Below are 10,326 nucleotides of genomic sequence, written 5' to 3'. Positions count from 1 at the left end.
CTGGGCCAGGCATTAGAGATAAGGAAGTTTTCCTGCTTTCATGGAGTTTACAATCTAGCAGAGAATCTAAGAATGATAAAAGCAAATATTTTACTCCTTCCTTTGGTGCCTCTTATATTTTTGCAAGTTGATTCTAAAAACCATTTCTGGTGAGAAAAGTCAGCTTCCATCTTTAATTTGAAGAATCATCTACCTTCATGCTGGAAAGAAAAAGACATTTTTTTTTTTTTTAAAGATTTTATTTATTTATTTGAGACAGAGAGAATGAGAGACAGAGAGCATGAGAGGGAGGAGGGTCAGAGGGAGAAGCAGACCCCCCGCTGAGCAGGGAGCCCGATGCGGGACTAGATCCCGGGACTCCAGGATCATGACCTGAGCCGAAGGCAGTCGCCTAACCAACTGAGCCACCCAGGCGCCCGAAAAAGACATTTTTAATACGAACTTGAAATGTATAAACAGCTACTCAGTAGAAAACTGATCAGTAGAAACTCATCAGTAGAAAGCTGATTAAACCACTTGATATTTAATGACTTCAGAGTATAATGTTTCAGTAACTCTCAGAATCAGTTTACTAGACCTCTTTCTTTCATGGTCTTAGGTCAGTGCTATTCAAATACTTTTGTAGTCAAAGGGGTTTCTAAAAACTATATCCTGATGTTTTCATATTAGTTTTATTTTTCAATCACAGGTACATTCTTACCTAGATTCACCACCTGCTTTGTAATTGTATGACTCCGCAAAAATCAGAAGACACTAACGGATGGCCAACCCATCCAAATGGTGCCCTGAGTGAAGACAAGTCAGCTTTGATATATGATGGACTAAAATCCCACTACCTAAGGCTCCAAGCAGTGAGAGGAACAGCCATCAAAATTTATCTCCAACCATTTTAATAAATGCTTTAAGGAACATTTATAAAAATAAAGCTATCAAGTCACTCTTTTTTTTTTTAAGATTTTATTTATTTGAGAGAGAAAGAATGAGAGAGAGAGCATGAGGTGGGGAGGGTCAGAGGGAGAAGCAGACTCCCCACTGAGCAGGGCGCCCAATGCGGGGCTCGATCCCAGGACCCTGGGATCATGACCTGAGCCGAAGGCAGACATTTAACGACTGAGCCACCCAGGCGCCCTCAAGTCACTCTTAAAAGGAATCACTACATCTAAATTTTTAAGTCAACTAAGAGCTAGAAGAACCAGCTAGAGAGACAAAACCAGCTAGAGAGACAAAATGAGGAATAAGATGATAAATAAATTGGTGCCAAAACAAGATCAGTCAACTAAAGAAATGTTATTGGAACAGTTATATAGAGATACACACTATAGTCCTTATCACCATAGTTTGCCTAACTCTAGAACTAAATTAGGCTTTGTGTGCTGGAGATAAACATAATGAGGTATAGGCCAATTGGCATAAAGATGCATATAAGCAAAAACTGCACAGGGACTTTGATGATACAACAGCTAACATCTTTTGAGTGATTACCATATGCTTAAACAATGTTCTAAGCCCATGCACTTGTTATCTAATCTTCAAAGTCAAATCCTATTATTTTGAATCCAGTACTATTATTCTCATCTTCTAAGATACAAGGACACTAAGAGACTGAGATGTTAAGAAACCTGCTAAGGTTACAGAGCTGATTAAGTGACAAAGGATGGGTTTGAACCCAGTCTGACTCCAGAATCCATGTATAACTATTATACTAAGCAACCTCTCAACATCTTTAATTGCCTTTTTTAAAAAATAAAAATTTTTGTAGCAACTTAGCAGCTGGCCATGAAACCATAAAGCCGAATTTTCAAAGATTCATATGTATGTCAAAGCTTCTAAGCCTTACCATAAAAGAAAAATGTTGTCATCATCTATTGTATATCCAGGACTTAGAGCACCCAAGAATTCCAGGCTGGGAAAGAAGTGAGACTCAGATCTAGTTTTGGTCTCCTGAAACTTCATTTCTGCAAAAGACATAGCCAAAACTAAAAACTATTTCAAATGCTGATGTTACTTTGAATTATTTGCATTTCCTGTATTTCTTCCTCATATGTACCCCATTCTCTGCTGAAACATGCAAGCACAGGTAAAGAATAGAAGCCTGTTCCGTGTAGGTTCAATTATACAATACATGAATATAATAAACTCAGAAAATACAGGTTAACAAGATCACACTTAGAATGCAATTCTAGAGACAATAATCCCTGGTATTTGAGTATATCCTGTCAGATAATTTCTGAAGTAAACATAAGTATATGAAAATATTTAACCATAAAAAGGATTGCACATACTGCTCTATAACTTGTTTTTAATGTATCATAAATACCCTTCCATTTCAAGAAAGATAAACCTCTATCATAACTTTTAAATGACTATATAGTGTCACATTTTATGATCTTGACAAAATTGACTTAACCAACTCTGGGATTCTCTTAATCCTACATATAGATTAATAAAATAGTGGTAAGTTTAAAACAGCCAAGGAAAGTGGTTGACAGAATTATACCAGTTATCAGTGCTTTTTCTGTAGTGTTTGAATGTTTAGATTAAGGATTCCTGACCCTGGTTCTACCTATCTCAAGAAGACACCACAAAGATCAAAGCACAACAAAGTGTTGTAGTGTCCAGATCCATAATTCAAATATTTAAAAGAACTACCTGGGACTGGAGGCTAGAATCCAGTAAGAATTCCAAGAAGCAGAATTCAACTCCAGGTGTTTGCCCTAGCTTTAGTCTGCTCAGAGCATGTGTTTAATCAGGGTGATCAGCTGAAACACGGACTTAACATGCATTTCATCATGGCAAACTGAAAATGACTGATGAAGGGCAAACCACCACCGGCTCCTCATCGCTAAACCAAGCGAACCCTTTTAAGGTTAGAACTAAGGCTTTTTTAAACTACCAAATTCCAGCCACAAAGAGCACCAGGCCCCAAAACTTAGTAAGTGATTAAAAATCCAAATGAAGTAAAAACAGTTTTCTTTTATACTTACCTCTGGTATCAAATGAATCAGCTTCTATCAAGGAATTAGTTGAACAACATGATCTACCAACTACCTAAGCATCATCTTTCCAGATGTATCATCTCTGGAAAATAAAAAGTAAGTAAGTAAATAAAGGTTATGATTACACGACTTGAATGCACACCAGCCTCCTCCCAAGTCATACCCTGTAGCCTCAAGGAAAATTAACCTCAAAAAAAACTTCATTCTTTATATGAACCTCCAGTCAGTATAATATAAATTGACCCATTTATTTGGAGAACATCATGAAATGCCCAAACTGAATATCACATTAGGGTAGGTCTTCTTACATAAGATCAGCTTTTTGTATAAAGTTAAAAGTTTGGGGGCATCTGCCTCCAGCTCCGGTCATGATCCCAGGGTCCTGGGATGGAGCCCCACATTGGGCTCCCTGCTCAGTGTGGAGTTTGCTTCTCCCTCTCCCTGTGCACCCCCCCCCACCCCGCACCCCTGCTAATGCTCTCTCTCTCAAATGAACAAATAAAATCTTTAAAAATAAATAAATAAATAAATTTAAAAGTTTGGGTAAAACTAGACAGTAAGTCTAACCAAACTCTGACAATAAGAGAACAGGTATGGAAAGGAAAGGAGCCGTGTCCTGCCTGCAACCAGAGCTTGACAGCCATGGGAAAAATTCAGTGATATGGGGAATAAGTGGCATGGGATACTGCCAACCTCTCCAAGTCCGCAGGATGTTTAACTACAGAAAACCCTTGTAACCAGTCATTAAATTCACAAAATCTTTAAAAAAAAAAAAAAGGAAAGAGCCAGGAACTCATAAGATAAGTAAGAAGGTAATCTGGGGCCCCTGGCTGGCTCAGTTGGTAGAACGTGCAACTCTATCGCAAGGTTTTGAGTTCAAGCCCCACCTTGGGCGTGGAGTCTACTTTAAAAAAAAAATGAGAAGGTAATCCAAAATAGTTAACATTTTTTTCAAAGCATGTTTCCATTTCATTTCAGCCAATGCTGACTGTATTTAACCTTTACTCTTGGTAAAAATTTATCACAATAAACTAAAGAAAACTTCCTCTGACATAGCAAAATTGAATTAGCATCATTTGGCACCCAACTTGGCCACAAGATGGCAATATAAGAAAAAGCATAATTGCCTCTTCCGACACTTGAGTGTAGTAATCTAACTTTTAGGTGAAACAGGCTGGACACAAAATTCATCACTGTAGGCAACCTTCAGACTATTCCCTATTCACCAGATTACTAACTAGAAAATTTCTTATATTGCATTTAATGATAATTTAAAACTTACTAACTAAAAATATTAGTTATATAGACATTGGGGAGGGTATGTGCTATGGTGAGCCCTATGAATTGTGTAAGACTGTTGAATCACAGATCTGTACCTCTGAAACAAATAATGCAATATATGTTAAAAAAAGAAGAAGAAGAAGATAGTAGGAAGGGAAAAATGATGAGGGGAAATCGGAGGGGGAGACGAACCATGAGAGACTATGGACTCTGAGAAACAAACTGAGGGTTCTAGAGGGGAGGGGGGTGGGGGGATGGGTTAGCCCGGTGATGGGTATTAAAGAGGGCACGTTCTGCATGGAGCACTGGGTGTTATACGCAAACAATGAATCATGGAACACTACATCAAAAATTAATGATGTAATGTATGGTGAGTAACATAATAATAAAAAAAATGAAATAAAATAAATTTAAAAATATATTAGTTATATTTTTATCATGTTCCTTTCAATGCAGCAACGTGAAGATTTAAAAATGTATAACCTCAGATAAAATCTAGCTAGAAAGACAAGATTCATGAAAATTAATGTCCATGGGGAGTACCAAATGAGCAATAGAGCAAGCTATACTAAGAAGAATAATCACTGGGGGGCGCCTGGGTGGCTCAGTCATTGGGCGTCGGCCTTCAGCTCAGGTCCTGATCCCAGGATCCTGGGATCGAGCCCCTCATCAGGCTCCCTCCTCCGCGGGAAGCCTGCTTCTCCCTCTCCCACTCCCCCTGTTTGTGTTCCCTCTCTCGCTGTGTCTCTCTCTGTCAAATAAATAAATAAAATCTTAAAAAAAAAAGAAGAAGAAAAATCACTGGTCACAGAAGTCTTCATGAAGAAAAAAGGTACAGGTCTTGAATGAGCCTTAAAATTGCACTTAAAATAATACCACATTGTATAGTTAAAAGTTGCTAAGAGAGATCTTAAAAGTTCTCCTCACAAGAAAAAAAATTGCAGGGGCACCTGAGTGGCTCAGTCAGTTAAACGTCTGCCTTCAGCTCAGGTCATGATCCCAGGGTCCTGGGATCGAGTCCCACATAGTGGGGGCCCACTTCTCCCTCTCCCTCTGCCTGCCGCTCCTCCTGCCTGTGCTCTCCCTCTCTCTGGGTCAAATAAATAAAATCTTAAAAAAAAAGAAAAGAAAAAAATTGCATTGTCTAATAGGTAACACCACATTCAGCCGTTAAAATTAAATTAAAAATTAAATTCTTCAGTCACACCAATCACATTGTAATTGCTCGGTAGCCACAGGTGGCTAATGGCTACCATACTGAACAATACAAAACATGTACAAATGTACAAAAACATTTCCATCATCACAGAAAGTTCTGTTGGACAGCAGCACCTTAAAGGATGGGTATGACTAAAATACACTGACAGAAAGGAAGTAGTAGCTACCATTCTTGAAAATTCCTACTATCTATCAAAAACTGTAAAAAACATCTCACTCAAACTTGACAATCCCATATTTACAGGGAAATTTGAGGCTCAGAGAAGTTAAATAAATTTCCCAAGGTCACCTAGCTATTAAGAGCTAGGAGTGGGGCACCTGGGTGGCTCAGTCGTTAAGCGTCTGCCTTCGGCTCAGGTCATGATCCCAGGGTCCTGGGATCGAGCCCCACATCGGGCTCCCTGCTTAGCTGGAAGCCTGCTTCTCCCTCTCCCACTCCCCCTGCTTGTGTTCCCCCTCTCACTGTGTCTCTCTCTGTCAAATAAATAAATAAAAATCTTAAAAAAAAAAAAAAAAGCTAGGGCGCCTGGGTGGCTCAGTCGGTTGAGCGACTGCCTTCGGCTCAGGTCATGATCCCGGGGTCCTGGGATCGAGTCCCGCGTCGGGCTCCCTGCTCTGCGGGTAGCCTGCTTCTCCCTCTCCCACTCCCCCTGCTTGTGTTCCCTCTCTCGCTGTGTCTCTCTCTGTCAAATAAATAAATAAAATCTTTAAAAAAAAAAAAAAAAAAAGCTAGGATTTAAATCCAGTTCTGTGAAAACTCCCAATTTTCACCTCACCACGCCACTTCCTACATGAAATAAGAGGCAGAGCCACAGAAGATTGTTTGCTGTAGCACATAATGAGAATGCTGTTGTGGCACAGTAGGTCAGAAGGAAACTGAGGTGTTTTAAGTACCTGAGACATATAATCAAAGTGTTATTTTAACCCCTGTCCTATAGTTGAATAATACTCCACTTTGTAAGATGTTTTCAGATGGGCAGCATATTAGATTAACCAAGGGAACACAGACAGGAAGTAAGACTTGAAGTGCAGGGTTTCTACAGCTTTAACAATGTCTACCTCAAAACTCCATGATCCAAGTATTCCCTACAGGAGAATATATGTATATAAAGGTGCAACTTCTCTATTTGAATCATCTCACAAACAACCTAGATTGTAAAAGTTCTGGTCTCTGTATCGTTGGCACATAACCTAAAGTTTAGGACATAAATCCTGATGTTAAACACAGGATACCTTTCCCAATACATGATGCTCCCTGCAGGACTCTGGCTATGCTTCAGCAAACGTCATTCTACCATGTGAAGGCCATTTCATATTTACTGAGCATTTAGGGAGCTTAAGTAAATAATTTGTAAATTCCCCCGTGAACTATCAATGACCCATGCATTTTGTTCCCTGTAAGAAATAAATGCTTCTAAGTGTTGGTGCTCATGGCCAAAACGTACATTTCACGTTATGTGAATAGGTGCTTCATAAAGGCCTGATACAAACTACAAATTGATTAATACCAAATCATCTGATGCTTCTGTTTTAAGATTACTACTACTGCTCAGTTTTACACTGTTCCATGCCAATAACTCAGTGCCTACTCTGTGCCTAGCATTATGGGATACAACAGTAACTCAAAGAACCTATCTTTTTTAGATAGAAAAGACACATAGACATGGGACATAGAGAACACTTTAAGGCCTAGCTTAGTCAAAGTTCAAGTACTTGCTTTATGGTCCCATCAGTCTTTAACCATTCCTACTGAGAATGTCCAGATCCAAGCCCACTTGATTGTTAGGGCATCTACAGCAGATGTTACAGATGCTTTCACAGTGCCACTTCTGGACTGGCAGCCAGGGGTCTGAAGACCCAGGCCTTCCTTCCTCCATGGATTCCATCTTCAACCTGAAACAAAAGGAAAACAATACAAAACTTCATAGAGGAAGTAAATGCTTAACTGTCACTTGGCATGGCTCTCTTTTAGGGATAGCTCTCTAAGACGCTGCTATCAGAACAGATTCCAAGTTTTGCTTCCCACTCACTGTCAGCTACTTTAGAAATAGTGATTGTTTTGGGGCACCTGGGGGGCTCAGACAGTTAAGCGTCTGCCTTCGGCTCAGGTCACGATCCCAGGATCCTGGGTTCGAGTCCCACATCGGTCTCCCTGCTGAGTGGGGAGCCTGCCCCTCCCTCTCCCTCTGCCTGCCGCTATCCCTGCTTGTGCTCTCTCTCTCCTGTCAAATAAATTAAAAAATCTTAAAAAAAAAAAAAAGAAAAAGAAATAGTGATTTTTTTTTAACCTCTCAGAGCATATAGAAAGTAAAAGTGGGGAGTTCAGGAACATAGACCAACCATTCAGCTCATACCAAGAGCCCCAGTCTCATTGCTGGTGTAACAAATGAAAATACAGTACCTAAGGGCTTTATATCAAAACAGCAGGAAAGAATAACTTGAAATCAGAATACAGGAGGCAGGGGCGCCTGGGTGGCTCAGTCGTTAAGCGCCTGCCTTCGGCACAGGTCATGATTCCAGCGTTCCGGGATCGAGCCCCGCATCGGCCTCTCCGCTCGGCGGGAAGCCTGCTTCTCCCTCTCCCACTCCCCCTGCTTGTGTTCCCTCTCTCGCTGTGTCTCTCTGTCAAATAAATAAATAAAATCTTTAAAAAAAAGGAAATGATCATAAAAAAAAAAAAAAAGAATACAGGAGGCAGTAAAACTGCTACTCTGGTAACCTGACCTTTTATCTGTTTCATAATACTTGGTCTAGCTCAGAATTTATAAAGCACTTTCTATATTTACCTCATTTTGCAAGTACTATGTCATCTCCATTCTACAGGTCTGCAAGCAAGGTTTGGAGTCTAAATGGCAGGCAGCTTAGTGGTTAAGATAATGGATTTTGAAGTCAGACAAAACTGGATTTGAATCTTGACTCCCCCACATATTTTCAACTTCTCTAAGCTTCTGATTCCCTTTCTGAAAAATGAAGACAAATATCACCTACCTCTTAGGACCCTTGGGAAGATTAAATGAGGTAAAATAAACATAAAATACTTTGCACAGTAGCTGGCATGTAGTTAAATATTTAATATGTTGTTTCTATTATTAAGTGTCCAAGCTCACCCAGCTAATGAATAGGAATACAGAATCCTGTCTAACAATTTCACTTTTCACAATAATCTTGAAGCCAAGAAAGACATTCAGATCCCTCATAAGGCCCTTCCAAATGCAAGATACTCCTAACGGAAAACTAGATGATTTTAGCCCTTTTTTTTTTTTTTTAAGATTTTATTTATTTATTTGACAGAGAGTGCATGAGCAGGGAGAGGGGCAGAGGCAGAGGGAGAAGCAGACTCCCCTCTGAGCAGGGAGCCCGATGCGTAACTCGATCCGAACACCCTGGGATCACGACCTGAGCTGAAGGCAGACGTTTAACCGACGGAGCCACCCAGGCACCCGCTTTTAGCCTTTTTAAGACTTAAAAAAAGACGCCGGCTTCCAGCCGGAGGAGCCGCACCTCCCGAACGGCCCCTCCGGCCAGCCCGGCACCTCAGATGAGAGCGGCGCCTAGACCAGCGCCAGCAGCGGCTCCACCAGCTGCTGTCGGCTCACCCGCTGCTGCGCCCGCCCCGGCAGCCAGGTCTCGTAGCCCAGATGGCAACCACTGCAGCTGGCGTGGCTCTGGGCTCTGCTGTCGGGCACATGATAGGTCATGCCATCACTGGGGGCTTCGGTGGAGGAGGCAATGCTGAGCCTTCAAGGCCTGACATCACTCACCAGGAGCCTCAGGGAACTCAGCCAGCACACCAGTAGTTTGGCCCATGCCACTATGAGATGAAAGTTTCTGGAGTGTGCCCAGAACCAGGGTGACCTGAAGCTTTGTGAAGGTTTCAGCGAGGTGCTGAAGCAGTGCAGATTTGCAAATGGATTAGCCTAATCAAGAAGTTCAAATTGAAGATATGGAAAATCATCTCTCATAACCAAGTTAATTTAGCATAAAAATATAATTGATGGTGAATATATAAAGTGTAAAACCACCAGTTAAGCCTCTCCTTCATCATTAAATATAGCTTTCTTCAGAACTGGAATGAAAAAGGTTGTTCTTACTATATAGAAGTTCATTGAGATGGTTTGAATTTGGGGTTGGGCAGATGTTTGTGTGCCTCCTTAAATCACCTTTTGTGATGCTCTCATTTATGAATTAATTAGAATAAAGTGATTTTCTCAAAAAAAAAAAAAAAAGACTTAAAAAAATAGGGGCACCTGGGTGGTTCAGTCGTTAAGTGTCTGCCTTCAGCTCAGGTCATGATCCCAGGGTCCTGGGATCGAGCCCCACATCAGGCTCGCTGCTCAGCGGAAAGCCTGCTTCTCCCTCTCCCGCTCCCCCTGCTTGTGTTCCCTCTCTCTGTCAAATAAATAAATAAATAAAATCTTAAAAAAAAAAAAGAAAAAAAATATATATAGCTTTAGTGGGATTCCCAGAAGCTTTTGTTTTGCATGTTTACATCCTAAAAAACATTTCCATTTTCCCCAACAATGCTAAAATATAGTTTACCCACTCAACACCATAATTTCAGAAAGATATCCAACACACATTTTGCTAAGTAAACACTGGAAACATGCCCCTTCTGCCCTTGGTGAATACAAAAACCATGTGGTTTCTCTGGTTCATGCTGCCATTCCTTCTCAACATTAAATACAAGTCCTCAGCAAAATAAACCATCCCTTAAACTTAAGTGGGCAAAGATATATTCACATAAAAGCCATCAGCGCAGTTTTGCTTTTGATAGAAAATCCTTTATTGCTCAATCAAGACATTTATGGTGTTGGTTGGTTTCTGGTCATCA

At 40.6% G+C, this 10,326-nt stretch overlaps 2 non-coding genes and 1 pseudogene across 2 annotated transcripts; 1 reads left to right on the top strand and 2 right to left on the bottom strand.

Moving 5' to 3' along the window:
• Window positions 1–722: 722 nt before the first annotated feature.
• LOC123325948 lies at window positions 723–870 on the bottom strand. Its single transcript, XR_006540781.1, has one exon. It is a non-coding gene; the product is annotated as a small nucleolar RNA SNORA79 (small nucleolar RNA).
• Window positions 871–2,722: 1,852 nt separating this feature from the next.
• LOC123325952 lies at window positions 2,723–2,799 on the bottom strand. Its single transcript, XR_006540785.1, has one exon. It is a non-coding gene; the product is annotated as a small nucleolar RNA SNORD126 (small nucleolar RNA).
• Window positions 2,800–5,550: 2,751 nt separating this feature from the next.
• On the top strand, window positions 5,551–9,484 carry LOC110585517 (annotated as a pseudogene).
• The last annotated feature ends 842 nt before the right edge of the window (window positions 9,485–10,326 follow it).

This window comes from Neomonachus schauinslandi, chromosome 9 (assembly GCF_002201575.2).
Source record: "Neomonachus schauinslandi chromosome 9, ASM220157v2, whole genome shotgun sequence".
Taxonomy (NCBI): Eukaryota; Metazoa; Chordata; class Mammalia; order Carnivora; family Phocidae; genus Neomonachus; species Neomonachus schauinslandi.
This window is presented reverse-complemented; position numbering and strand designations above follow the sequence as displayed.